The sequence below is a fragment of the Desmodus rotundus genome, chromosome 8 (assembly GCF_022682495.2).
Source record: "Desmodus rotundus isolate HL8 chromosome 8, HLdesRot8A.1, whole genome shotgun sequence".
Lineage (NCBI taxonomy): Eukaryota > Metazoa > Chordata > Mammalia > Chiroptera > Phyllostomidae > Desmodus > Desmodus rotundus.
In genome coordinates, this window is record NC_071394.1 from 29,689,651 (window position 1) to 29,696,132 (window position 6,482).

The 6,482-nt window shown below is 46.5% G+C and overlaps 1 protein-coding gene across 1 annotated transcript in view; it reads right to left on the minus strand.

The window, feature by feature from the left end:
• Positions 1–4,390, minus strand: part of CPQ (carboxypeptidase Q) — a 399,977-nt gene extending 395,587 nt beyond the window's left edge. Inside the window, exon 1 of the mRNA XM_053930262.2 lies at positions 4,263–4,390. The gene's annotated coding sequence lies outside the window, so the exon portion shown is untranslated. The remainder of the gene's footprint in view (positions 1–4,262) is intronic.
• Positions 4,391–6,482: the final 2,092 nt, after the last annotated feature.

The window sequence follows — 6,482 nt, forward strand, 5'->3', positions numbered from 1 at the left end:
GGTCTCCCCTGAATGTTTCACAGTTACCTCTCCTCATAGTCTTTCTCTCAAAATCTCCTCCTCGTCTTATTTCTATTATTCTCATTAGTGGCATCTCTGTTCATCCAGTCGAGCAATTCCCAAATCTTAGAATTATTTTCAACCTTCTTTCCCATGTCCTAGTCGTTAAATCCTACCTTCTCTATTTTCTGCATATTTCTCAAAATATTAGTTTAGACCCTCATCCTATTTCATTTGGACTATAGCAAGGACATTCTCATTTTCTTCTGGCCTCCTGGCTTTTCCCTCATCAGTTCCTCTGAAACATTATTCATGGAGCTATTTTCTAAAGAAAATCCACATAGCATCATCTGCTTAAAAATTCAGCTTAAAGACACTTAAAAAAAAAAAAAAAAGATGATGTAGGCTGTCACAGAATCCAAGCAGCATAGCATTGAAGGACCTTCATTCTCTAGCCCCAACCTCACAAGACCTCTTTACAGAAGCCATCTCTTTCTGGCAGTGCCATGCTGCTACTTGCTCCCTTGTCCTTGCCCAGGTAGTTCTCCTTGCTTCGAGCATCCTTCTCCCTTCCCTTGGTTTTTAGGTTTCAAAATCCAGTTCAAAATTCACCTACTCTGCGAGGTCTTCCTCAGCTCTCCCCATACCCCTCTCCTAGGAGAAGGAGCGGCCACTACTTCCATGTCTCCCGTGGTGTGATTATTTGTGGATAGGTCACTTTCCTTTCCTACTTAAATTCAGCATCTCCTTCATTTTATCGGGCACATGGTACACACTCAAGAAATGGTTACTGTAATTAATATGTGCTGAATAAAATAACTACAGAAAAATTCCAGAGATCTAGAAGCACATCAGTCCACCTTCTTTACTGCACGAAAGAAGCAGGGCTCCGGAATAAAGGGAAAGGACTAACAACCTGGCTGTAGCAAACACATGAATGCGTTGTTTATTTTCAAAAGCTAAGTGGTTTAGGAAGGGTAGGGGGAGAATAAAGTACATGTTAAAGTTCTGGCTCCAGGGAAAGTAATAAAAATTGTTGCTTTAATGTTTTTTTCCCCCCATAATATTGTGAGCAATGAGAAGGTCTATTCCATCACACCGGCCTTCGGGGCATAAAATTTCAGCCTCCTGAGCTAAATCAAACTGGCATCAGCTCTCCGTTTTTCAGGTGGCCACAATTGGTTTCTGCTTTCCACGAGGCTAAACTTGACTGACAAAGAAGAAACAAAATAATTTTCCCCTTGTTTTATGAGCCCTTCTTTTGCTCTCGTCGATTAATTATGAAGGTCCTAGAAACTCATCTGGCATTCGAGTCCCTGGATTACAGGGATGCGGCACTGTACCTTGTCTGCATTAGGAGTTGTCGTTCTTATAACGGAAGAGGTTGGTGCGTGAGGGGATGTAAGCATGTGCAGACACAGGGAGATACATTTTGGCATCATCAGGAAGTACAGCATAATGGTCACTGTATATTATATAACTTTATTGTGTTTTATTTAATATGTGATCATTTTACAATAATTTTAGAATAAATTCAAATATTTAACATTAAGAAACCGGTTGGGAGGCAGTGCCTTACCAAGGACACCAAGCTAGCCTAAGAAGCAACATTGCTTGGTACTCATAGTTCTGAGCAATGTGCCCCTCACAAATGATAGCTCTCAATGTCACCCATGTTCTACTACCTAAACTGGTAAATCTGAATGTGTTTAAACTTAGGATGCACCTGCATCTAGGTCAAAGTATCTGAGTGTACCCGAGTCCCAATGGAATGCAATAATTTTCAAAATGATATAAAGACCAATTCTTTGTAATCCAATCTGAATCATTCTACCCCTGGGCTCCCATCCTAAATTCACTTACCCACAATGCCCCAGAGTTTATGCTGGAATTGTCTGTCTTTTGGGATGAGACCCCGCCTCCATCTGCCTGTGTTTTGAGTACCTGACTTTTACATTTTTCAAGTGCCGTTTCTAGTTAGGAAGGTTAAATAGGGATTACGATAGTCCTTAGCTCTTAGGCTTATACTAAGGATTAAATGGGGCAATATAAGTAAAAATAAATAAGTATAACAATGCTTAGCAGGCAGTCAGTGCCCTGTAAATATTAGCTTTGTTACATTCCATGGGTGAACAACATATGATCCCATAATTGGCTCTTTGGGAAAAAAAGTCTGAGAAAGTTGGGTTTTTTCACCAAACACCATGTTTGGCTCCACATCTCCCAACAGACTTGAAATAACTGAAGTAGGTAACATTATTTTATTCGACTTAACCTGTTTGGGACATTGTTTTTGTTAAATGTAGCGTGCAAAACATATTTTAATAGGTATGTGAAATGCCATAAATGCTTTAAAAAAAATCTCTAAGGCCCTTCCGGCTCCAAAATGTTGTGATCTATGATAACTAACCTCAAATGCATGCAAATTAATAGTGTTTCAATTCCCTGGATATAATGGAAATACATGGCATTGTCAGGCTGGGTTGCATGGAAAACAAGTTAGACCCAGGATAGGTAGCCTGTGGCAATGCAGAATAAAACCCTGCCCTCCTTTCCTCCCACCAGCCTGGAGTCCAGAGAGCTCCCAGGTCCTTTTGCAGCAGATATGGAGAGGCAGTGGAGTGAGCTGCAAGGTGCAGAGAAGACAGGAGGGCCAAGATTGTGCAGAACTCCCAAGCAGAGCAGCTGAGGTAAACAGAACTTCATTAAATCACCTGCAATTTCACCTTTTAACCCTGATAAAAGAGAGAGTCCTAGAACTCAATTTTATCGGGAGCCACATCAGTCTCATCAGCCTCCCTGGTGCCTTCAAAGGGCTGAATGTAATTTTAGGACGTAAAAATGTAACTACTTAACAGTTAAGCAAGAGCTCAGCGCTGCCTCTGGGGTAGGAACAAGGTGCTGGCTGGATAAAACAAGGTGGAGGGGCGGATTCAGCCTGCAGGCCTTGTGTTTGCCACCTGTGTCCTAGAAGTCTAACTCTGGAAGGGGTCCCACAACCTCCTGCATGTTGGAGATTAAGAAATTAAGAACTGGGGAGATCAAGTGACAAGTCCAAAGTCATCCAGCTTTTCTAGAACTGGGTCTGGAAACCTAGAACTGATGCAGTGACCAACCGTATTAAACCAGTCTCAGCCTATGTAACTTCCAAAGTATCCACACACAGATAAATGTCTCTCTTCTCCTCTCTGTACTAGAGTCAGCCCTCTTCAGTCCTCCACAAACTAGCCAGTACCTGTCTCAGGGAAACAGGACACTTCATCACCCTGAATTCAAGAGAAATGTCTGGTTTTACAAACAAGTTACTAAGAGCAGGGTCATGTGGTTCTTCTACCTTTTGATTCACCCTTATCTTTCTGAAATACGATAAATAATAATGTGGTGACAATGATTCTCCAGAAGTCCAAAGCAGAAACAAAACACAAGCGAGAAAAAGCCTAGTCATGTTTTGTTTTAAGGAACAACTATACAAAAATCCACCTAAGTGTAAATCAAGGGGTGCTTCTGTGATTTTTTTTTTAAACAGCATAGACTAGAACTCCTTTTAAGTAGTTTGCCCAACAGAATGACTCCATCGACAAACGTACATTGACGACTTTTTGGAAAACTATCTACCAGAAGATGAGTTGTAAGTCTGTGTGCACTTGAAATGTATCTGTACCCGTTCAGGCATTCCCTCATTCAGCTCTGGTTCAGGTGTACTCACTCATTCACTGACTCGTTCCTTACTTCCCCAGGCTACCTTTCGGTCCTGGCTCGTTCTTCAATTACACATGGAGTCCTACTGAGGACAAGTGAGCGACTTAGAGTGGAGCCTAGACGGCCCCAAAAGTGAAAGTGCAAGGGAAAAGAACCTCGACGAGGACCGCATAAAGCACCCTGGAGGCTGGGGGGCTAGGAGTTTTTTCCGGACCGGGGAAAGAGGGAAGTTCCTTGGAGGCGTGGGACTGGGCCCGGAGGAGGGGACGGAGAGGCGGCGCAGGGGAGGCACCGCGCAGGCCCGCTCGCGGCGGCTGGGCGGCCTCCAGCTCCATTCCAACGCCCAGAGGCTCCCAGTTCTGGGCCCGGTGCGTCCCTTGTCACGGACGCCGCAGGCCCCAGGCCCCCAGGGGCCTCCCAGCCCTGTTGGTCAGTCGCTCCCCAAAATGAGCGACTTAGGAAGCCTATCCCCGAGGCCGGCTCCGGCCTCAGCCCGCCCGCCGGGAGGAGCCGGGGCCTCCGCCCAGCCGCCCGCGGGCACTGCCGGCGGGCGGCGAACGCACCTGGTCCGGCCGCTTGGGCAGCAGTGATGCCCGCGACCAGGTTCACCGGCCAGGGTTCAGGTCGCGGCCCTTCGCGCAGCCCGTGTCCGCGGCCCTGCCCCCTGTGCCGCGGCGGGGAGGCGGGACGCGGGTCACCGGGCGGGGCTGGCCGAGCGGGCGAGGATCGGAGGCGCCGGGGCTCCACCTCCCACGCGGCCCGGGAGGGGCAAGGGGCGGGTACCACTCACTGGGACTCGGGGGGCCTGAGGGCCACAGGCCCACCCGAGGGCTCCTCACCTTCTGGCTTCTGAGTCCCACTAGCCAACTGAGTGTCGCCCTGGGTCCCGATCCCCGTGGCCTTGCTTCTTTACAAAGGGGGCGTACGGGACTCGCGCGTCGCCCTCGGACCGCGCGGGGTGTTCGAGCAGCTCTAGCCTCAGGCCCAGGCCGGACGAGGCTTGGACGCTTTTGTGCTTTAGTGAGTGGCGACGCACGAAGGAAAGCGAGGCGTTGTGAAGCTGAAAGGACAATGCGAACGGTTTTGGTGGCGCCGAACCTGGCTAACGGCGTCTGGAAACTCCAAGCTTTGCGAGCTGTCAAACGTGGCCCTGGCGAGAGCGATTAAACTGTTATTTTCCCACCGTGCTGGTTCAGGATTGCCAGTGATGAAAGGCGGAGGAGAAGAGCCAGATCGAGATCTGGAAGAGTCATTTCTCTTTACTTTAGGCATTAATTATATGAAGGTGCCCAGGAAGAAAGGAGACGCATCTGATTACCACCCCGCGTAGCTTATCTCAAAAGGCCGCTCGTAGTGCTGGTCACAAAGAGTGTGCTCACGTGTTTTCAACCGGTTATGTTTTGATAAGTTTGCATTTCTTTGTTTAACACTCTTATCCAATACAAACGGTAATCGTTGAGAAACATGGAACAATTCAGATCTCTCCTCTTAACCAGCAAAAAAAAAGTTTTAATTTAAAAAGAAAAACCACCTGCTCACTGGGGAGAAAAGCACAAGTCATGCAACCTCCGTGTATCTGCATACGCTTACCCCTCAGTCAACAATCTCCCCCGACGGGTATTAACCCTGTTGCCCCCCAAATAAAGTATGAACTCTGACCCCGGCCCGCCTTTCAGGATCGTGTCTGTGCTGCTCAATCCAACTCCACGGAATTACTTCTTTCTCTGTCTGAGGGAAAGGACAAGTTTTACTATTTCCGATTTTTCAGGGACTGTTAGTTTTGTGAGACACAACTAAAACCTTGCTAGAAAAAATGAAAGAGACAAAAGACCTATAAGGCAAACTGCAGCTTTCATTACAAGCATACAAGTATAAACTTACTCTGTCGATTTGTTTTTGCTTTCTTTTTCTATCTCCATTTTGAGTCTCGGTTTCGATGTTTATCTCACCTTGGACAAGTAAGAACAGTTCAGAGATTGGTACTGATAACCGTACTGTGTCTGATGCTGTTTAACGTCTCTGTGGCGGCTCTCCTGTTATTCCTTTACTGGCGATCAAAGTGCTTCTTGCTCAAGGTGCAACTCACAATGTAACACAAATAATAGCTTAACAATTGTTGCGTGCTTTATGCTGAGATTTTACATGCAGTAACTGAATTCTTATCAACCTTACGAGCTAGGTGATATTATTATTATTATTATTAGCACTTTATAGAAGAGGACATTGTGGGTTAGAGAGGTCCAAGTATATTAAGTAGTGAGGTACAAAGTTAGCATTCTGACCTGAACTGGCCTGATTCCAGGGCCCATGCAGCCAACCATGATGCTGGGTCCTCCTCCACAGAGCCTCCCCATTTGCTTTCTGGTGGACATTCGTCACTCCTTACTTGTAACCTCTACCGTGAGATTTTTTCCCCATTGCTTTGTACTCACGTCTGTTTCCTGCACGAGGCTTTAAGCTTCAGAGCACAGTGTCATTGGTGTATCTCTACCACTGTTAGCGCTACTCTCTCCGCCTGGGGCAGCCTTTGTGCCCTCCACTCTGCCCGTAATAACCACTGGAAACCAAGCCCACCCTCATCTTTGTGTGGCCACTGTCCTTTGTGTTTGCTTCATGTTATGTTATAATTACTTGTTTATGTCTACATCCCCTATTAGACCGCGGGCCACCTGCTACATTCAGCTGTCTTACAAAAGATGTTTTTATTTATTTAATTGAACAAGCACTGCTCCAAGAGCCCTCTGGAGTAGGTATTGTTTTATCACCACTTTGCATGAGGAAAC